Source organism: Triticum aestivum, chromosome 4A, assembly GCF_018294505.1.
Source record: "Triticum aestivum cultivar Chinese Spring chromosome 4A, IWGSC CS RefSeq v2.1, whole genome shotgun sequence".
Lineage (NCBI taxonomy): Eukaryota > Viridiplantae > Streptophyta > Magnoliopsida > Poales > Poaceae > Triticum > Triticum aestivum.
The window spans coordinates 426,468,304-426,492,281 of record NC_057803.1 but is presented as its reverse complement, the minus strand read 5'-3'; the positions used below and the strand labels follow the sequence as shown (position 1 = coordinate 426,492,281).

The 23,978-nt window shown below is 43.5% G+C and overlaps 1 pseudogene; it reads left to right on the top strand.

Moving 5' to 3' along the window:
• Positions 1 to 21,595, top strand: part of LOC123082037 (probable inactive nicotinamidase At3g16190) — a 31,465-nt pseudogene extending 9,870 nt beyond the window's left edge.
• The last annotated feature ends 2,383 nt before the right edge of the window (positions 21,596 to 23,978 follow it).

Here is a 23,978-nt window from a genome sequence, read left to right as displayed (position 1 = left end):
GTTTGCTTACCTGTCGCTATGTCGAATTCCTTATCCGCTCCTATGTCTCCGAGTTTGAAGTTCTTCACTTCAAGCAACGGCAAGGAGGAAACTTAAAAGATGCTTGGTATAGGATGATGGAATCTTATCGTAAGTGCACCCTAGAGGTGAACTTTAAAATTATTCTTCGCAATTTTTATGTTGGGTTAAACATGACGCATAGACAACTCTTGGATTGCATGGCCAAGGGAAATTTCATTAATATTGATCCCGGTATTGCGCATGAGATTATAGAGGGAATAGTGGGAACACCACCCCAAAAGGGAGGATCTCATCCTACCCAGGAAGAAACCCAAGTGTTTGAGAAGATTTGTGAAGTAACAAAGATTTTACAAAAGTCTCTTGAGCCTCTTAAAAATATTAGCGGAAATCTTAACCGTATGAATATGTTGATTACTCTTTGCAATAAACAGTTGGATTCTTTAGATCTAAAAATTTCCGAGTATGAAGGGAAGAGGGAAGAACCCCCCGGATTCGAGCATGACTCCACTAAAAAGTTGAAAATTAAAGATGGCAATACCTAGATCTATCCTTGCTTTTATGCCTAGCTAGGGGCGTTAAACGATAGCGCTTGTTGGGAGGCAACCCAATTTTATTTTGTGTTTTTGGTTCTGTTTAGGAATAAATAATCCATCTAGATTCTGTTTAGATGTGGTTTTATCTTTTAATTAGTGTTTGTGCCAAGTTAAACCTATTAGATCTTCTTGGAAGATAGTTATTTGATCTTGCTGTAATTTCCAGAATCTTTGCGCTCAGTGCCTGAATTGTCAAAAATCACCAGAACGTGATAAAATAGTGATTCCAATTGCTTATGATCAATAAACAAATTGCCCAGGTCTTCTAATTTTGGTAGAATTGTTTGGGTTCCAGAAGTTTGCGTTAGTAACAGATTACTACAGACTGTTCTGTTTTTGACAGATTCTGTTTTGCGTGTGTTGTTTGCTTATTTTGATGAATCTATGGCCAGTAAAATAGTTTATAAACCATAGAGAAGTTGGAATACAGTAGGTTTAACACCAATACAAATAAAGAACAAGTTCACTACAGTACCTTAAAGTAGTTTTTTGTTTTCTTTCTCTAACGGAGCTCACGAGATTTCTATTGAGTTTTGTGTTGTGAAGTTTTCAAGTTTTGGGTGAATTCTTTTGATGGATTATGGAACAAGGAGTGGAAAGATCCTAAGCTTGGGGATTCCCATGGCACCCCCAAGATAATCCAAGGACACCAAAAAGTCAAAGCTTGGGGATGCCCCGGTAGGCATCCCCTCTTTCGTCCACTTCCATCGGTAATTTACTTGGAGCTATATTTTTATTCACCACATGATATGTGTTTTGCTTGGAGCGTCTTGTATTATTTATGTCTTTTCTTGTTAGTCTACCACAATCATCCTTGCTGTACACACCTTTTGAGAGAGCCATGCATGAATTGAAATTTGTTAGAATACTCTATGTGCTTCACTTATATCTTTTGAGCTTGATAGTTTACTCTATGTGCTTCACTTATATCTTTTTGAGCATGATAATTTTTGCTCTAGTGCTTCACTTAGATCTTTTAGAGCACGGTGGTGGCTTGTTTTAAAGAAACTTGATCTCTCATGCTTCACTTAGATTATTTTGAGAGTCGTTAATAGCATGGTAATTTGCTTAATGTTAATATACTTGGTATTCAAGATATGTGAAACTTTCTTTTTAGTGGGTTGAATACTAAGATAAGTTTGATGCTTGATAATTGTTTTGAGATATGGAGGTGATAATATCATAGTCGTGCTAGTTGAGTAGTTGTGAATTGAGAAATACTTGTGTTGAAGTTAGCAAGTCCCGTAGCATGCACGTATGGTTAAAGTTGTGTAACAAATTTGAAGCATGAAGTGTACCTGGCTTGTGCATCCTTATGAGTGGCGGTCGGGGACGAGCGATGGTCTTTTCCTACCAATCTATCCCCCTAGGAGCATGCGCGTAGTACTTGATTTTTGATGACTTCTAAATTTTACAATAAGTATATGAGTTCTTTTGACTAATGTTGAGTCCATGGATTATACGCACTTTTACCTTTCTGCCATTTGCTAGCCTCTTCGGTACCGTGCATTGCCCTTTCTCACATTGAGAGTTGGTGCAAACTTCGCCGGTGCATCCAAACCCCGTGATATGATACGCTCTTTCACACATAATCCTCCCTATATCTTCCTCAAAACAGCCACCATACCTACCTATCATGGCATTTCCATAGCCATTCCGAGATATATTGCCATGCAACTTCCATCATCATCATCATCATCATCATGACATGCTTTACTTTTGTCATATTGCCATTGCATGATCTTGTAGTTGACATCGTATTTGTGGCAAAGCCACCATGCATTATTTTTCATACATGTCACTCTTGATTCATTGCACCATCCCGGTACACCGCCGGAGGCATTCATATAGAGTCGTATCTTGTTCTAGTATCGAGTTGTAATCATTATGTTGTAATCAATAGAAGTGTGATGATCATCATTATTAGAGCATTGCTCAATCAAAAAAAAGAGAGAGAAAGACCAAAAAGAAAAAAGAAAGGCCCAAAAAAAAGAGAAAATAAAAAGGGCAATGCTACTATCTCTTTTTCCACACTTGTGCTTCAAAGTAGCACCTTGTTCTTCATGTAGTGAGTCTCATATATTGTGCTTCAAAGTAGCACCATGATTTTTATATAGTGAGTCTCATAAGTTGTCTTGTTCATACTAGTGGGAATTTTTCATTATAGAACTTGGCTTGTATATTCCAACGATGGGCTTCCTCAAAATGCCCTAGGTCTTCATGAGCAAGCAAGTTGGATGCACACCCACTAGTTTTCTTTTGTTGAGCATTCTTAGCTCTAGTGCATACGTTGCATGGCAATCCCTACTCCTTGCATTAACATCAATTTATGGGCATCTCCATAGCTCATTGATTAGCCTCGTTGATGTGAGACTTTCTCCTTTTTTGTCTTCTCCACACAATCCCCATCATCATATTCTATACCACCCATAGTGCTATGTCCATGGCTCGCGCTCATGTATTGCGTGAAGGTTGAAAAAGTTTGAGATTATTTGAGTATGAAACAATTGCTTGGCTTGTCATCGGGGGTATAGAAGTTGGGAACATCTTTGTGTGACGAAAATGAAGCATAGCCTAACTATATGATTTTGTAGGGATGAACTTCCTTTGGCCATGTTATTTTGAGATGACATAATTGTTTAATTAGTATGCTTGAAGTATTATCATTTTTATGTCAATATGAACTTTTGTCTCGAACCTTTCGGATCTAAATATTCATACCATGATTAAGAAGGTTTACATTGAAATTATGCCAAAGTATCACTCCGCATCAAAAATTCTCTTTTTATCATTTACCTACTCGAGGACGAGCAGGAATTAAGCTTGGGGATGCCTGATACGTCTCCAACGTATCTATAATTTTTGATTGCTCCATGCTACTTTATCTACTGTTTTGGACTATATTGGGCTTTATTTTCCACTTTTATATTATTTTTGGGACTAACCTATTAACCGGAGGCCCAGCCCAGAATTGCTGTTTTTTTGCCTATTTTAGTATTTCGAGGAAACAGAATATCAAACGGAGTCCAAACAGAATGAAACCTTCGGGAACATGATCTTCTCACCTAACGTGATCCAGGAGACTTGGACCCTACTCCAAGAAGTTTCCGGGGAGGTCACGAGGGTGGAGGGCGCGCCCCCTGCCTCGCGGGCCCCTCGGAGCTCCACCGACGTGCTCCTTCCTCCTATATATACCTACGTACCCCCATTAGACCAAAGGGGGAGCCAAAAACCTAATTCCACCGCCGCAACTTCCTGTATCCACGAGATCCCATCTTGGGGCCTGTTCCGGAGCTCCGCCGGAGAGGGCATCCATCACGGAGGGCTTCTACATCAACACCATAGACCTTTTGATGAAGTGTGAGTAGTTTACTTCAGACCTTCGGGTCCATAGCTAGTAGCTAGATGGCTTCTTCTCTCTTTTTGGATCTCAATACAATGTTCTCCCCCTCTCTTGTGGAGATCTATTCAATGTAATCTTCTTTTTGCGGTGTGTTTGTTGAGACCGATGAATTGTGGGTTTATGATCCAACTTATCTATGAATAATATTTGAATCTTCTCTGAATTCTTTTATGTATGATTGAGTTATCTTTGCAAGTCTCTTCGAATTATCCGTTTGGTTTGGCCAACTAGATTGGTAGTCCTTGCAATGGGAGAAGTGCTTAGCTTTGGGTTCAATCTTGCGGTGTCCTTACTCAGTGACAGAAAGAGTTGCAAGGCACGTATTGTATTGTTGCCATCGAGGATAACAAGATGGGGTATTTATCATATTGCATGAATTTATTCCTCTACATCATGTCATCTTGCTTAAGGCGTTACTCTGTTTTTAACTTAATACTCTAGATGCATGCTGGGATACCGGTTGATGAGTGGAGTAATAGTAGTAGATGCAGGCAGGAGTCGGTCTACTTGTCACGGACGTGATGCCTATATACATGATCATACCTAGATGTTCTCATAACTATGCTTAATTCTGTCAATTGCTCAACAGTAATTTGTTCACCCACCATAGAATATCTATGCTCTTGAGAGAAGCCACTAGTGAAACCTATGGCCCCCGGGTCTATTCTCATCATATCAATTCCATTACTTTATTTTACTTGTTTTCTTTTACTTTTCACTTTGCATCTTTATACCAAAAATACCAAAATATTATCTCTATCAGATCTCACTCTCGTAAGTGACCATGAAGGGATTGACAACCCCTAAGCGTTGGTTGCGAGTTGCTACCGTTTTGTACAGGTACGAGGGACTTGCGCGTGACCTCCTACTGGATTGATACCTTGGTTCTCAAAAACTGAGGGAAATACTTACGCTACTGTGCTGCATCACCCCCTCCTAACCAACGCTAGCACGAGACGTAGCAAAGCCGGGTAGGCCAAAAAGGAAGGCGGTCAGGACTAAGACGTCGGCGCAGAGGTATGACACAAAACCTCGCTCCGTGGTTGCCGTCTTTCTTTAAAATATAATGATGTCCATGTTTCCTAGCAGGAAAAACGCTCGCCGGAATATATCCGGAGAGGCCGCCGATCACGCCTCCACCAGTCGGGTTCCAGGGCCGGATATAGAGCCGGAAGCTAACACGGGGCGTACGCCGGATGCTCCTCCTACAGAGGATGTAGATAGACTATCCGCTAGAAATTCCGAAGTGGAGAGTGCCATGAATCACAGGCGTCGTCGGGCCGTACTCCGTGACGCTTGTTTCTCCCAGGAGGCGTTCGATGCCCTCAACTCAGGAGACGCGTACATCCGTGATGCTCAAAATGGTCTTGCCAGAGCCACGAACCAGTATGTAAAGGATATACAGGTAGGAAAATCTGATGATTATATATATCAGTAGCCCCTGAGACTTGAAACAGTTGACACAACTGATTTAAGGATCATTATTTATGCAGGTTCTTACAGAGAAGAATACCCTATTGTCTCAAGAGCTGCAAGAGTGCAAAGCCCAGCTACAGGCTGCGATGGCCGCGTTGAAGGAGTCCGAGAAGGCCCCCTCTGGTAACATTTGCTTCCATTGCAAAGAATTACAGGTACCAGATAGTATGCGACATGCATGCAAATCTAACAGTAGATGTTGCATATGACCCCGGTGTGAATCCGGGGGCCGTGCCAGAGGATGCGCAACGTGCTAATCGACAGCTAAATGCTGGCGAGCGCGTACTTATGCGGGTCAGGAAGGAGAAAAATAATCTTCAGGATGCCAATATCCGGCTGGACGTGGAACTGAAAGACGTCTAAGCCCAGCTTGCAGACTTCGTCAAGGAGAATAAGCGATTTCGACGCGGCATTTTTAGTAAGTGCTTGAACGAACTTTTGAACGAGTTCGGCGGAGAATCCAGCTAACAGAGTTATGTCTGTAGGTATGCTGACGGGTCGTCCCGCGGAGGAGATGCCCGGGTCTGCGGGTGATCTTCTACCGGAGCTCTCACAACTACACGAACAAATCCAGGGTATTGCCCAAGCCTTGCGGCATTCCGCGTCCCCGCCAGGAGGCATGGGGGAGCTTGTAGAGAAGCTCAAGGGAGCGCGGCGGCGCTTCGAATTATGGAAGATATCAGCCTGCCGTCAAGGTGCAAGGGAAGCCTCGGCTATAGTGAAGACGCGATATACCAAAGCTTACCCAAACCACATGGCCGAGGTCGGACCTGTGGGGCCCGATGGGAAAGAGATCCCCGTCAGTTTGGTGTATGACCAAGTAGAATTAGCCGCAAAGTATTCCCAACAGGATTGTAGGCTAGACAAACTATTGGATGGTATAGAAGAAGAATTTAATAAGTCTTAGTGATTGTGTACTTCAAGTGACATATATAATGTCCCTAGCCGGATTGTAAATCATTTGTCATGGCGGACCTTTTCGCTTCGACCTCTAGACCCGATAGTCCGGAGTGTATCCAAATACCCACTTGGTTATGTAAAAACCGGGGTATGCATGGAAACCAGGCATAGGGGTCATAAGTGCTTGAACAGACAAGTACCCAACTAGCCATGTTATATTACATGGATAGTAAGAAACATCTTCCAGGGAGAATAGTTCCCTTAAGGGCTCCTTTCCCTGGGTACGCATGCCCTAATGTGCATATCCGAACTGCGAAAAGATACGCATGCTATAAACATCTGGAGGCATGTGTCAAATTAAATAAAAGTCATCTTTTGTTCACCGACCGAATATTCCGTTAAGAACGCTAGTTTTCGGCTTCACCCAGTCTGAGGTACACATCCGGCTGACCCGGCAGTAACAATCGCAGAGGTGCTCCCCGTATGCCCTAGCCGAATTAACGGGAACATAGGGCATAAATACAAGAGCCAGGCAACCCAGCTTGGCCAAAACTTAAGTCATATCGATGCATATAATGGCGAAAAAAGGTACATGCGGAAGAGTAACACATGTGTGGGGCATAAAGCCCAGAAAAATAGTTATATTAAGCTTCTGTATAAGAAGCCCCCAGGTATAATGAGCGCGGTTAGCGCGTCAAGATTGTGTAACCAAGACACAAGTTTAGCCTTTTAAGGCCTTGAGGAGAATAAAAAGAGAGAAAGAGAGAAAAGACAGATAATTGATATGCAAAAAATTGACGAACATAAGGAGACAAACATAGAGTCCAGCACTAGGCGTAGAATCTTCGGAGTCTGGCTACGTTCCATGGGTTTGGCTCGAGTCGATTGTCTGATGCATCTCCCAGATGGTATGCTCCACCGGTCAGAACCTGGTCAATAATGAAGGGACCTTCCCATTTGGCTTGAGCTTGTTCTTTTTCTTCTCCGGTAGGCATAGAACTAGTTCACGAACGTTATAGGTTCTGGCCCGTACTTCTCTGCTTTGATACCTTCGAGCCTGTTGCTGATAGAATGCGGAACGGGCTTTTGCCACGTCGCGCTCCTCCTCCAGGGCGTCCAAACTATCCTGCCGATCGAGCTCGGCCTCTTTTTCTTCATACATGCGCACTCGAGGTGGGTCATGAATTATGTCGCAGGGCAGAACCGCCTCTGCGCCGTACACCATAAAGAATGGTGTGTATCCGGTAGTGCGATTCGGCGTGGTCCGCAGCCCCCATAGTACAGAGTCGAGCTCTTCTACCCAGTGCATGTTTGATTCCTTTAAGGATCGCACTAATCTGGGTTTGATGCCGCTCATGATGAGACCATTTGCTCGCTCGACTTGACCGTTAGTTTGTGGGTGATAGACAGAAGCATAATCGAGCTTGATGCCCATGTTGCTGCACCAAAGTTTTACCTCGTCGGCTGTAAAGTTCGTGCCGTTGTCAGTGATGATGCTGTGGGGGATGCTGTAATGGTGTACAACCCCAGATGTGAAGTCTATCACCGGTACGGATTCAGCCGTTTTAACAGGTCTGGCTTCTATCCATTTGGTGAATTTATCCACCATGACCAGTAAGTATTTTTCTTATGGGTTCCCCCTTTAAGGGGTCCGACCATATCAAGCCACCAGACCGCAAAGGGCCATGTAATGGGGATTGTTTGGAGAGCGGTGGGCGGCATATGGCTTTGGTTTGCAAAAAGCTGGCAACCGACGCAATGTTGGACAAGATACAGTGCATCTGCTCGGGACGTCGGCCAATAAAAACCTGTATGGAAGGTCTTGCTTACAAGGGCCCGGGCTGCGGCATGGTGGCCGCCGAGTCCAACATGGATTTTTGCCAAAAGCTTCCACCCTTCCTCTTCGGAGATGCACCTTTGAAGGACTCCGGTAGTGCTTTTCTTATAAATCTCTCCCTCGTGGACCTTGTAGGCTTTAGATCGCCGCATTATGCAGCGTGCCTCATTTTGGTCCTCGCGTAGTTCCTGCCTGGTTAGGTAGGCCAGGAAAGGTTTTGTCCATGGGGTGATGACGACCATTATCACGTGGGATGAAGATGTTATTTCGATGGCAGAGCCTCCGATTGTGTCAGAATGTTCAGTATCTGGTATTGTGGTCGTGTCCGTACTATTGTTACCGATGTCCCCTTCCCATACCACGGATGGCTTAAACAGCCTTTCCAAGAAGATGTTAGGTGGGACAGGATCGCGCTTAGTGCCGATACGGGTGAGGATATCCACCGCTTGATTGTTTTCCCGAGCCACATGGTGGAATTCAAGCCCCTCGAACGGAGCTGACATTTTGAGGACGGCGTTGCGATATGTCGTCATTTCGGATCCTTGGCATCAAAGTCTCCATTTATTTGAGATATTGCATGGTTCGAGTCCCCATGCATCTCCTGGCGTTGAATGCCCATGGAAACTGCCATCCGGAGACCATGTAATAGGGCCTCGTATTCGGCTGCGTTGTTGGAGTCTGTATATAGTATTTGGAGTATGTATTGGACTGTATCTCCGGTGGGGGACATCAGGACGACGCCATCCCCCAGACCAGCCAGCATTTTAGAGACGTCAAAGTGCATGCTCCAATTGGAGTATGCGCCCTACTCTTTAGGGAGTTCGGCTTCTGTCCATTCGGCGACGAAATCGGCCAGTACTTGCAACTTAATGGCTCATTGTGGTCTATATGTTATGTCGAACGGGAGGAGCTCGATAGCCCATTTGGCAATCCGGCCCGTGGCATCGCGGTTGTTTATTATGTCGTTGAGTGGTACTTCTGAAGCCACCATGATTGAACACTCTTGAAAGTAGTGTCGTAATTTCTGCGATGCCATAAATACTGCGTATGCTATCTCTTGATAATGTGGGTACCGTGATTTGCATGGAGTGAGGACAGTGCACACATAATAGACCGGCTTTTGAAGTGGGAATTTGTGTCCGCCTGTCTCTCGTTTGACGATGAGCACTGCGCTTACAACTTGGTGAGTTGCCGCTATATATAACAGCATTGGTTCACCAACATTTGGCGCGGCCAAGATTGGGTTGGTGGCCAGGATGGCTTTTATTTCTTCCAATCCGGCTGTGGCTGCGTCGATCCACTCGAAGTGTTCGGTGCGCCGAAGAAGGCGATAAAGGGGGAGTGCCTTTTCTCCTAATCGGGAGATAAAGCGGCTAAAGGCCGCCACGCATCCAGTTAACTTCTAGATTTGCTTGAGGTCAGTTTGGATAGACAACTGCGTTAGAGCTTGGATTTTAGCCGGATTTGCTTCAGTTCCTCTACTAGAGACGATAAAGCCCTGGAGCTTTCCGGCGGGTACGCCGAAAATGCATTTTTCCGGATTGAGCTTAATGTCGTATGTTCGGAGATTGTCGAACGTGAGCCTCAAGTTGTCTATTAAGGAGTCGACGTGTCTGGTTTTAATGACCACATCGTCTATGTATGCCTCCACTGTTTTTCCGATCTGCTTTTCCGGACATGTCTGAATCATGCGCTGATATGTTGCGCCGGCGTTTTTGAGCCCGAAGGGCATTGCGTTAAAACAGAAGGGGCCATATGGAGTGATAAATGCCGTTGCGGCTTGATTGGACTCCGCCATCTTAATTTGGTGGTAACCGGAGTATGCGTCGAGGAAGCACAATGAGTCATGTCCTGTGGTAGCGTCGATAATTTGATCGATGCGAGGGAGGGGGAAGGGATCCTTTGGGCAAGCCTTATTAAGGTCCTTTAAGTCGACACATAGGCGCCAGGATTTGCCCTTTTCGGTACCATCACCGGGTTTGCTAGCCAGTCCGGATGCTTTATTTCTCTAATGAATCCGGCCTCCAGTAACTTGGCTAGCTCCTCTCCCATGGCTTGTCGCTTAGGTTCGGAGAAACGCCGAAGAGTCTGCTTGAGCGGCTTGAATCCCTTTAAACTGTTGAGGCTATGCTCGGCTAGCCTGCATGGGATTCCTGGCATGTCTGAAGGGTGCCAGGCGAATATACCCCAATTCTCGCGCAGGAGCTCCCGTAGTGCGGCATCTACATCGGGGTTTAAGTGTGCCCCGATGGATTCGTTTTTTGTGGGGTCCGTTGGATGGACTTGGAATTTGACTATTTCATCCGCTGGTTTAAAAGAAGTGGACTTGAATCTTTTGTCTAGTATCACGTCGTCCCTGTCCATTGTGGAACGCAGCGCGGTTAATTCCTCTGCCACAAGGGCTTCAGATGATGCCTCGAGGGCCAGTGCGACTGTTTTGTTCTCGGTGCAGAGTGCTATGTCCGGATCACTAGCTAGAGTGATGATTCCGTTGGGCCTAGGCATTTTGAGCTTCATGTACCTGTAATGGGGTATGGTTTGGAAGATCATGAATGCCTCCCGCCCTAGAAGGGCGTGGTATCCGGTAATGAACGGGGCCACTTGGAATGTAATTTCTTTGGACCTGTAATTCTCCGGAGTGCCGAATACCACATCTAGTGTGATTTTCCCAGCGCAACGTGCCTCCCGACTAGGGATGATTCCTCGGAAGGTCGTGGTGCTTTGCTCAATACGGTTTCTGTCTATTTCCATTTTTTGAAGAGTCTCCTCATAAATGAGGCTTAATCCACTACCGCCGTCCATGAGCACTTTAGTGAGCCGAAAGCCGTCCACAATTGGACTAAGGACCAAGGCGGCTGGTGCTCGGGCTGTTTGGAATTTAGGTTCGTCACTGGCATTGAAGGTGATTGCCGTGTCGCTTCATGGATTCACTACTGCCACATGGCAGACTTCGGCAAGGCTGCGGAGTGCTCGCTTACGCCTATTATTTGAGGCGAAGGTCTCGAAGACTGTTGCTACCTCTTTTAGCACTATGTTGGTTTTCCCCGAAGATGAAGGGATGATGTAGCAAAGTAGCATAAGTATTTCCCTCAGTTTTTGAGAACCAAGGTATCAATCCAGTAGGAGCCTACGCGTGAGTCCCTCGCACCTGCACAAAACAAATAAATCCTCGCAACCAACGCAAATATGGGTTGTCAATCCCTATAGGGCCACTTACGAGAGTGAGATATGATAGATATGATAAGATAATATTTTTGGTATTTTTATGATAAAGATGCAAAGTAAAATAAAGGCAAAGTAAATAACTAAGTAGTAGGAGATTGATATGATAAAGATAGACACGGGGGCCATAGGTTTCACTAGTGGCTTCTCTCGAGAGCATAAGTATTCTACGGTGGGTGAACAAATTACTGTTGAGGAATTGACAGAATTAAGCATAGTTATGAGAACATCTAGGTATGATCATGTATATAGGCATCACGTCCGAGACAATTAAACCGACTCCTGCCTGCATCTACTACTATTACTCCACTCATCTACCGCTATCCAGCATGCATCTAGAGTATTAAGTTAAAAACAGAGTAACGCCTTAAGCAAGATGACATGATGTGAAGGGATAGACTCATGCAATATGAAAAAAAAACATCCTGTTATCCTCGATGGCAACAATACAATACGTGCCTTGCTGCCCTTACTGTCACCGGGAAAGGACACCGCAAGATTGAACACAAAGCTAAGCACTTCTCCCATTGCAAGAAAGATCAATCTAGTAGGCCAAACCAAACTGATAATTCGAAGAGACTTGCAAAGATAACCAATCATACATAAAAGAATTCAGAGAAGATTCGAATATTATTCATAGATAGACTTGATCATAAACCCACAATTCATCGGTCTCAACAAACACACCGCAAAAAGAAGATTACATCGAATAGATCTCCACAAGAGAGGGGGAGAACATTGTATTGAGATCCCAAAAGAGAGAAGAAGCCATCTAGCTACTAACTATGGACCCGTAGATCCGAGGTAAACTACTCACACTTCATCGGAGGGGCTATGGTGTTGATGAAGAAGCCCTCCATGATCGATGCCCCCTCTGGCGGAGCTCCGGAACAGGCCCCAAGATGGGATCTCGTGGATACAGAAAGTTATGGCGGTGGAATTAGGGTTTTGGCTCCGTATCTGATCGTTTGGGGGTACGTGGGTATATATAGGAGGAAGAAGTACGTCGGTGGAGCAACAGGGGGCCCACAAGGGTGGAGGGCGCGCCTGGGGGGTAGGCGCGCCCCCTACCTCGTGGCCTCCTGTTATGTGGCTTGACGTAGGGTCCAAGTCTCCTGAGTTGTATTCGATGAGAAAATCGCGCTCCCGAAGGTTTCATTCCGTTTGGACTCTGTTTGGACTCCGTTTGATATTCCTTTTCTTCGAAACCCTAAAACAGGCAAAAACAGCAATTCTGGGTTGGGCCTCCGGTTAATAGGTTAGTCCCAAAAATGATATAAAAGTGGATAATAAAGCCCAATAATGTCCAAAACATTAGATAATATAGCATGGAGCAATCAAAAATTATAGATATGCTGGAGACGTATCAAGGATCCCCAAGCTTAATTCCTGCTCGTCCTCGAGTAGGTAATTGATAAAAACAGAATTTTTGATGCGGAGTGCTACTTGGCATAATTTTAATGTAATTCTTCTTAATTGTGGTATGAATATTCAGATCCGAAAGATTCAAGACAAAAGTTCATATTGACATAAAAATGATAATACTTCAAGCACACTAACTAAGCAATTATGTCTTCTCAAAATAACATGGCTGAAGAAAGTTCATCCCTACAAAATCATATGGTTTAGTCATGTTTCATTTTTGTCACACAAGAATGCTATCATCATGGACATAGCACTATAGGTGGAATAGAATGTAATGAGGAGGATTATGTGGAGAAGACAAAAAAGGAGAAGGTCTCACATCAACGAGGCTAATCAAACGATTGATGTTAATTCAACGAGTAGGGATTGCCATGCAACGGATGCACTAGAGCTATAAATATATGAAATCTCAACAAAAGAAACTAGTGGGTGTGCATCCAACTTGCTTGCTCACGAAGACCTAGGGCACTTGAGGAGGCCCATTGTTGGAATATACAAGCCAAGTTCTATAATGAAAAATTCCCACTAGTATATGAAAGTGATAACATGAGAGACTCTCTACTATGAAGATCATGGTGCTACTTTGAAGCACAAGTGTGGCAAAGGATAGTAGCATTGTCCCTTCTCTCTTTTTCTCTCATTTTCTTTTTTTCTTTGGGCCTTTTTTATGGCCTTTCTCTTTTTTGGGCCTTCTCTTTTTATGGCCTTTCCCCCTTTTTTTTATTTATTCCTCACTTGGGACAATGCTCTAAAAAATGATGATCATCACACTTCTATTTATTTACAACTCAATGATGACAACTCGATACTAGAACAAAGATGACTCTATATGAATGCCTCCGGCGGTGTACCATGATATGCAATGGACCAAGAGTGACATGTATGAAAGAATTATGAACGGTGGCTTTGCCACAAATACAATGTCAACTACATGACCATGCTAAGCAATATGACAATGATGAATGTGTCATGATGAACGGAATGATGGAAAGTTGCATGGCAATATATCTCAGAATGGCTATGGAAATGCCATAATAGGTAGGTATGGTGGCTGTTTTGAGGAAGATATAAGGAGGTTTATGTGTGAAAGAGCGTATCATATCACAGGGTTTGGATGCACCGGCAAAGTTTGCGCCAACTCTCAATGTGAGAAAGGGCAATGCACGATACCAAAGAGGCTAGCAAGGATGGAAGGGTGAGAGTGCATATAATCCATGGACTCAACATTAGTCATAAAGAACTCACATACTTATTGCAAAAATCTACAAGTCATCAAAAACCTCAGTACTATGCGCATGCTCCTAGGGGGATAGATTGGTAGGAAAAGACCATCGCTCGTCCCCGACCGCCACTCATAAGGAAGACAATCAAATAACACCTCATGTTTCAAATTTTTTGCATAACATTTTCCATACGTGCATGCTACGGGACTTGCAGACCTCAACACAAGTATTTCTCTATTTCACAACTACTCAACTAGCACGACTTTGATATTATTACCTCCATGTCTCAAAACAATCATCAAGCATCAAACTTCTCTTAGTATTCAACACACTCATAAGAAAGTTTTATTATTAATCTTGCATACCAAGCATATTAGGATTTTAAGAAAATTACCATGCTATTAAGGCTCTAAAAATAATCTAAGTGAAGCATGAGAGATCAATAGTTTCTATAAAACAAATCCACCACCGTGCTCTAAAAGATATAAGTGAAGCACTAGAGCAAAATTATATAACTCAAAAGATATAAGTGAAGCACATAGAGTATTCTAACAAATTCCAAATCTTGTATGGCTCTCTCAAAAGGTGTGTACAGCAAGGATGATTGTGGTAAACTAACAAGAAAAGACTCAAATAATACAAGACGCTCCAAGCAAAACACATATCATGTGGCAAATAAAAATACAGCTCCAAGTAAAGTTATCGATAGAAGTAGACGAAAAAGGGGATGCCTTCTGGGGCATCACCAAGCTTTGGCTTTTTGGTGTCCTTAGATTATATTGGGGGTTCCATGGGCATCCCCAAGCTTAGGCTCTTGCCACTCCTTGTTCCATAATCCATCAAATCTTTACCCAAAACTTGAGAACTTCACAACGCAAAACTTAAAGTAGAAAATCTCGTGAGCTCCTTTAACGAAAGAAAACAAAAGAACACTTCAAGGTGCTGTAATGAACTCATTCTTTATTTATATGCGTGTTATTCCTACTGTATTCCAACTTCTATATGGTTTATAAATAATTTTACAAGCCATAGATTCATCAAAATAAGCAAACAACAGACGAAAAACAGAATCTGTCAAAAACAGAACAGTCTGTAGTAATCTGTAGCTAGCGCAAGATCTGGAACCCCAAAAATTCTAAAATAAATTGCTGGACGTGAGGAATTTATCTACTAATCATCTACAAAAATAATTAACTAAATATCACTTTCCAAATAAAAAATACAGCAGTTCTCGTGAGCGCTAAAGTTTCTGTTTTTTACAGCAAGTTCAACAAGACTTTCCCCAAGTCTTCCCAACGGTTCTACTTGGCACAAACACTAATTAAACACAAAATACACAACCAAAACAGAGCATAGATAATTTATTTATTTCTAAACAGGAGCAAAAATCAAGGAATAAAAATAAAATTGGGTTGCCTCCCAACAAGCGCTATCGTTTAACGCCCCTAGCTAGGCATAACAAGCAAGAATAGATCTAGGTATTGCCATATTTGGTTGGCAATTCTTCAATGAGGCATCTACCATCTTTAGGAATTTCTTTCTTTTCATTAATTATCAAGCTTTTAGGCACAAGATCGAAAAATTCATTTGTAACAAATGGTTCCTTAATGATAGCAAAAAGATTGGGATGAACACTTATAGATTTGAGATCCGCATTTCCTTACTAGATTATTCACTCTTATTTTTAGGAACGTACATAAGTTTGGCAACTTTAGTGGAGGGATTCGGAGTATTCTTTACGGAATAAAAAGCGGTTCCCAAGTTGGTAATAATATTCTCAAGTTTATCAATCCTAACGGAATCGTGATTTATTTTCTCATTAACTATGGGTTCCTTTTCTTTAATATCTTTCAAAGTAACTCCTACTTTAGATCCATATTGAGAGATTCAGTTGTGGATCTTTTTATCGAAATTTTCAATTAACTCTATAGTAGAAACCTTATTTTCTATAATATGAAGCCTTTGCATTACATGATCCAATGTTAATATAGTTCCATTAACCAAGAGAGGGGGTGATCCAAATAAATCTAACATAGCATTATAAGAATCAAAAGTATGGCTACCCAAAAAGTTCCCTCCGGTAATAGTATCAAGAACATAACGGTGCCAAGGAGTAATGCCTACATAAAAATTGCGAAGGAGAACTGTAGTAGATTGCTTCTTAGTAGATTTATTTTGAGCATTGCAAATTCTATACCAAGCATCTTTTAGATTTCCCCCTCCCTTTGCTTACAATTTAGAATTTCATTCTCGGGAGACAATGGAGATGATAAGGGACTAGCCATAACGACAAGTAAGCAAACGAACACACAAGCAAACAAAAAGCAAGCGGGCAAAAAGAGGCAAATAGAGGGAGGATAGAGAGAGAGGGCAAATAAAACGACAAGGGTGAAGTGGGGGAGAGGAAAACGAGAGGCAAATGGCAAATAATGTAATGCGGGAGATAAGGGTATGTGATGGGTACTTGGTATGTTGACTTTTGCGTAGACCTCCCTGGCAACGGCGCCAGAAATTCTTCTTGCTACCTCTTTTAGCACAGCGTTGGTTTTCCCCGAAGAGGAAGGGATGATGCAGGAAAGTAGCGTAAGTATTTCCCTCAGTTTTTGAGAACCAAGGTATCTATCCAGTAGGAGGCTACACGTGAGTCCCTCGCACCTGCACAAAACAAATAAATCCTCGCAACCAACGCAAATAGGGGTTGTCAATCCCTATAGGGCCACTTACGAGAGTGAGATCTGATAGATATGATAAGATAATATTTTTGATATTTTTATGATAAAGATGCAAAGTAAAATAAAGGCAAAGTAATTAACTAAGTAGTAGGAGATTGATATGATAAAGATAGACCCGGGGGCCATAGGTTTCACTAGTGGCTTCTCTCGAGAGCATAAGTATTCTATGATGGGTGAACAAGTTACTGTTGAGCAAATGACAGAATTGAGCATAGTTATGAGAATATCTAGGTATGAACATGTATATAGGCATCACGTCCGAGACAAGTAGACCGACTCCTGCCTGCATCTACTACTATTACTCCACTCATCGACCGCTATCCAGCATGCATCTAGAGTATTAAGTTAAAAACAGAGTAACGCCTTAAGCAAGATGACATGATGTAGAGGGATAGACTCATGCAATATGAAAAAAAATCCATCTTGTTATCCTCGATGGCAACAATACAATACGTGCCTTGCTGCCCTTACTGTCACCGGGAAAGGACACTGCAAGATTGAACCCAAAGCTAAGCACTTCTCCCATTGCAAGAAAGATCAATCTAGTAGGCCAAACCAAACTGATAATTCGAAGAGACTTGCAAAGATAACCAATCATACATAAAAGAATTCAGAGAAGATTCAAATATTATTCATAGATAGACTTGATCATAATTCCACAATTCATCGGTCTCAACAAACACACCGCAAAAAGAAGATTACATCGAATAGATCTCCACAAGAGAGGGGGAGAACATTGTATTGAGATCCAAAAAGAGAGAAGAAGCCATCTAGCTACTAACTATGGACCCGTAGGTCTGAGGTAAACTACTCACACTTCATCGGAGGGGCTATGGTGTTGATGAAGAAGCCCTCCATGATCGATGCCCCCTCCGGCGGAGCTCCGGAACAGGCCCCAAGATGGGATCTCATGGATACAGTAAGTTACGGCGGTGGAATTAGGGTTTTGGCTCCGTATCTAATCGTTTGGGGGTACGTGGGTATATATAGGAGGAAGAAGTACGTAGGTGGAGCAACAGGGGGCCCACGAGGGTGGAGGGCGTGCCTGGGGGGGTAGGCGCGCCCCCCTACCTCGTGGCCTCCTATTGCGTGGCTTGACGTAGGGTCCAAGTCTCCTGAGTTTTATTCGATGAGAAAATCACGTTCCCGAAGGTTTCATTCCGTTTGGACTCCGTTTGATATTCCTTTTCTTCGAAACCCTAAAACAGGCAAAAAACAACAATTCTTGGCTGGGCCTCCTGTTAATAGGTTAGTCCCGAAAATAATATAAAAGTGGATAATAAAGCCCAATAATGTCCAAAACAGTAGATAATATAGCATGGAGCAATCAAAAATTATAGATACGTTGGAGACGTATCAACTGTCAATACTGTATTGTTATCCACGGGAGGGTGCTCTGAGGTGTTTTGGATGAGGAGATCCTCACCGCTCTTGGCCACCTGCCGGAGTACCCAACATGCTCTAAGGCTATGTGTTGGTATGGTATCTGCTGTACTATGAATTTTGCAGGGCTCGTTAAGCCATCCCTCCAATACGGTTCCACGCCCTGTAGTGGGATTTTGCTTCTTTGTAATTGAGTCGGGTGACTTATGAGAGTGCACCCTTTTAGTTCGGACTGGGGGTTTTGTCAGAGACGGATTATCCCAAAATTTTGTTTGGGTTTTCCAAGCGCTTTCCATCGCACAGTACTTTCGTACTATGGCCGCCAGGTCAGCGACGTGCGCTATGTCACGGTGACTTATGGCGTTGAGGATTCCCTTGTCCGTGCAATTGTTGCAAAAGAACAAAATTGTGTCTTCCTCGCGACAGTCCTTGACCTTGTTCATTACAAGGAGGAATCTGGCCCAATAGTGATGTACTGTCTCTTTGGGCTCTTGCCTAATGTGGGAAAGATCGATTGTATATGGGTGGGTGGGTGGATTTAAGTCTGGACCTCGACCCAATCTGAGACCCCGGGGCGGGGGAGTTTCTGATCTTGCAAGTTCGGGCTTCGGGATATTTCCCCGCAGGTTCGATATGCAACCTGATTCTAGGTTCATGGTTAGGGCGATGTCCTCCCGTGAGCGGGTATCCGACTCGGAGATCTCGGGAATCCGGACATAGTTCGCCCTCGGGATACAGGGGGAATCGCCGCATTGCTCTTCCACCACCGCTATCTGATGGGTGACCGGCGGAGAGTTAATTTCCCTTTGGTCGGGTTTAAGCCCAATCTGATTGTATTCCGTAGCGACTCCCAGAGCAGCGATGCGATTCAAGAGCTCGTTCAAAGATGAGAGCTCCATTGGATCCATCTGCTCGGTGAATTTCTAGCCGATTTGGAGGCTATTTTCGATGACCCGAGAAGTCATCGTCGGCGCAGCGGCCGAGCGGGCGGTCATGACGAAGCTGCCTAGTCGGAGAGTTTGGCCTACAGCCAGGGTTCCCCCAGAGGTGATGTTGTCCTTGACAACGAGACGTGCCATCCTTCCCTATGATGACGACACAGTGGAACTCTCAATGAAAGCACCAATGTCGGTGTCAAAACCGGCGGATCTCGGGTAGGGGGTCCCAAACTGTGCATCTAAGGCGGATGGTAACAGGAGGCAGGGGACACGATGTTTACCCAGGTTTGGGCCCTCTTGATGGAGGTAATACCCTATGTCCTGCTTGATTGATATTGATGATATGAGTATTACAAGAGTTGTTCTACCACGAGATCGTAGAGGCTAAACCTTAGAAGCTAGCCTATGGTATAATTGTTTGTTGTCCTACGGACTAAACCCTCTGGTTTATATAGACACCGAGGGGGCTAGGGTTACACAGAGTCGGTTACAAGGGAGGAGATCTACATATCCGTATTGCCAAGCTTGCCTTCCACGCCAAGGAAAGTCCCATCCGGGCACGAGATGAAGTCTTCAATCTTGTATCTTCATAGTCCAACAGTCCGGCTGTCCGGAGACCCCCTAATCCAGGACTCCCTCACACACTTTCCCCTCTTTCTTCACAAACTAGCGTGCTTTACAAAGTAGGCTAGAGTAATTTTAATGTCTAGGCCCTGCCACCATTCTTAGAGTTGAGGCATCAATTGACGATGAACTATACTATGTAGGTTGTCAGAGAGCATGACCCTTCTGGAAGGGATGTCGAACTTTTTTGCAGACACTTGTACTCTGGAGGAAAGGGTCCAACAGTGAAAGGCTTGAAAGGTGCAGAGCTGGCTGGCGGGCTTTTTATCAAAGAGGGCGACTATAAGTTGGTGAAGACGAGATTTAGTGCTTTTTTTGCGACACACCTTGATTCTCTTCTTAAAACACTAGGAATGAAGAACTTGGTAATTGTTGGTAAGCACTGATACACACTGACTGATATAGAAGTTATTTCTTAGTCTTTTTTTGTTTTGTTACAACGGTAATCGATTGCTGTAATGTCTGTCTCTTTTCTTTAACTGTATCATTACTTGTTTCTTATGACTCCTTTTCCTGTTTATAACGTATCTCATGTTTTCAAATTGCATGTGATGGCAATAACTCTGCTCTTACGAGCATGAATCCCATAAGGGAAAATTTGTGCAATGCAACAATCTTCTTAAAATTTGCAAGGAACAAAAATTGTTTCCATTGCCTGGTTTTAGAACAAATATTGATCCCTTTGTTTATGCTTGATGATTGTCCAATATCACATTGGGCAGCTGCATTTATTGAGATGTGTATATGTGATGATTTTTAGGTGTTCAAACACCAAATTTCATCTGACAGACTGTCTATGACGCTGTGGCATTGGACTACGAGAAAGTTATGGTCCTTACTGATGCAACAGCTGCTGCAAGGCCAGATATCCATTTAGGTGAGTACTCTTTGTTGGAGTATGATGTTCCGCCCTCTCCCATAGTTCAGACTTTTGGAGCAATTGGTTGGAGCATGAATTCAATATGGTATCAGAGCCAAGATGTCTTGAGTTGAAGACCCTGCTAGCGCAGTATTATAAAAAGGTTCTGCGGCTTACATCGATCCCACGTTTAAGGACTAAATAAATCTAGACATGAGGGTGAGTGTTGAAATATATTGCTTGTCTTCCTCCATCAATTCGGACTTTTGGATGAGTTGGTTGGAGCATGAATTTAATACTCTTCTTTCATGCTAGCCCTTCTATTTTACTCTTCACGTGAAATACTTGTAGAGCTGGCTCTTGGTGATTCCTTATACATATGTTTAAACTAATGTTAACATGTTATTTGACATAACCGGAAAAGCTTGAAATGTAATTTTTTTTTTCATGTTAATAAAATTCACGTGTCAAGATCCTTTGTTTCCTCTCATAGGGATGCACTAAGAGCTACACTCAGTTGAAGTCATGGTATGTATAGTAGCGTTGTCCAATTGATTTTCCCTATTGCATAGGTGTTTTTTGTTTAAGTGGCACAATCGAAGCACTTTGTTACCAGAACACACTCACTCAAAGTGTTGATCTGTGTCCACCATAATTTACTAAAAGAAAATTTTGAGTTGTTTCTACAAATGTAAGCAGACTATTTTGTTTCCAAATAAAAAAACATGGTATTTTGTAAAGAACACAAGCATAATGATGCCTCGTGTTGCTAAATGCAATCTTTGTCATCTTTGATAGTCGAGAGAAAATGAATATACTTGTTAATTCTCTTTAATCTGTTTCCTATGATTTAGTTTAAGCCGTGACTGAAGGCCTTTGCTTTATGTTACCCAACAAGTATCAGAGATATGAAGACTATCGGCGTGGAAACACCAACCTTGGAAGAGTGGCGTCGTTAGGTTTCAAGGTGGTGTACTTCATTCTCGGCACCGAAGTGACATGCCTAGTGCAACGGAGTCGACAAATGCTCCCTCTCTATTTGGTCCTGACAAGTGTAATTATATTAATATTTGCATATAACTTCTAATCCGTCCAACATAGAGTTAATCATACAGTGTCATGCCATTTCCCTTTATATATGGAGGATTTAAGGCTTGGAGTATGGGTAGAAGCCAACTCCAAACCAAAACAGAGCAATTGAAGAAGGCAGGTGCTCGGATTATACAAATTTTGATCTTTTGAAAACCGGATGCATTTTTAGATGTGAACGTGTACCATCATTTGCATGCCCGAAGGAAGGCTGCTATCACATCGGTCTTCTTCCTTTTCGGTTAAAACTGAAAAGCAAATCGAATGCAAATCAATTGTAATGGTTGAGTAATGTGTTCCATGTGTGCATCAGATCTCTGCCACGTCATTTTTTCGGTTAACTTGATCTTCGAGAAGTCTCTTGGTATTATTTTTTCCTTTCTTGTCTATGTATTAGGAATTACAAGAAATTTCAGCTCTGTTTCGTGATGTAGACTAGTGTGGAGTATAGATTTTGACAAAATATGTTCTAGGTTTTGCTAAAGATTGGGTGCCCATAGTACATGGGAGGAGCGTCCGTAATGCCCTGGGGATGAGTCGTGCTTGCGTGATTGCTTGTCCTCGATGGATCGATGTGCGCCTCAAATTATTTTAACACCATGATCATGTGGCAAACTTCTAACAGTTTTATCTGCTACTCCCCTGTTTATAAATATAAGATATTTTGGATATTGAGGCCTGTTTATAAATATAAGATATTTTGGATATTTCAATATGAACTACATAAGAACCGAAATGAGTGAACATACACGTCAAAATGTGTCTATATACATCTGCATCAGAAAAAGTCTATATACATCCGCATCAGAAAAAAGTTAGAACATCCTATAATAGTGAATGGAGGGAGTACACCATTTGCCATGTTCTACTATTTATAACATGGCCAACATGACAATTCTCTCTGCAGGCACGTTCTCTTCCTATTAGAGCTTGTCATTTATTGTTGCACATGATATAATCGAACGATAAGCCTTCCCATGTACCAAATCACATGATACCGTCAATCATAAGCCTGCCGACAGGGGATGACGTGGAGCTAGAGCTTCTGCTTCTGCTTCCGCTTCCGCACGGTCAAGCCGCAAGCGGCATAAAGTGATGCAGACAATGAGGTCCTCCACGTCGTCCGGCTTTACGTCACGCAACAGCGACTTCTAGTCGTCGGCGGCATCGGATCTGCCATCGGACGCTGCGCTGCTGCCGTCGCTCAGAATGGGAGTGAACTAGGAGGGGATGAGACAGAGAGAAGTGGAGTGGAGTGAGGGTTTGACTGTGGTCTAGGGTTTGTACGGATGGGGATTTATGTAGGGTCCGGGTGGGCCAGGGTGGGTCGGTCTGAAGTGGTGAATGCGCCCGGGCATGTACGGGCCTCCCCAAACCGCCCCAGATTTGGACTGGTTCAAGGGGTGTTGGTCAATACAGACATCCGCGTCTGGTTTGGGGAGTCCGGGTCGGTCACAATTTTGTGACCGGGCAATTTTGTGACATCTCGCTGACATGGATGAAGATGTCGGCGAGATGTCAGACTCCACTTTGCCTTCCGCCATCACTAATATCGGCAAGTGGGCCGCCACCTCCACATATGACGTCTACATGGTGGATACCCCCAATGACGGAGGAGGAAGCAGACCCCCCTCCCCAAGCGCCAACGTAAGGGCTGCCGTAATGAAGGCATTGACAATGGGGAAGCAAGCCATGACGGAACCAAAAATGACGATACTGCCAACAATGATGCCACTCGAGATGACAACAATAACCAGAATGATGGTAGTGATGCTAGCACCACCAACAACAACGGTGACGATCCAATCAACGGTGACGACAACCCCGAGGACGTCGATTATTATCCGGAATCCGAGGAGGATAGAAGCTCGGTCCTGATGAATTTGATGTTATTGAGGAGCCCCTTGAGATGCCTCATCTTGAAACCTTCCACATGCGGTTTGCCAGCATGGCGAAGAGCATTAAGCATAAAACCTAGTAGCTTAAAGACAAACATGATGAGCTTACCGGTAGATGGGACGAGCTCCTCAGCGCCGAGCAGGATCTTGAGGACAAGCTTGCGAAAACCAGGGCCAATAAATTTTACCCCCGAAAAAATCTACTTCCAGAGCTTGACGAGGAGGGCGAGGACAGCATGCTATCTAAATGCGGCTGGGCCGAGCAACAAGACCGCCCACCTCAGGGCCGAGATAGGCTGTGGAAAGCAGAATGTCCTTGAAGCCTCCTGGCGCTGAGGAGGATTAGATCCACCAC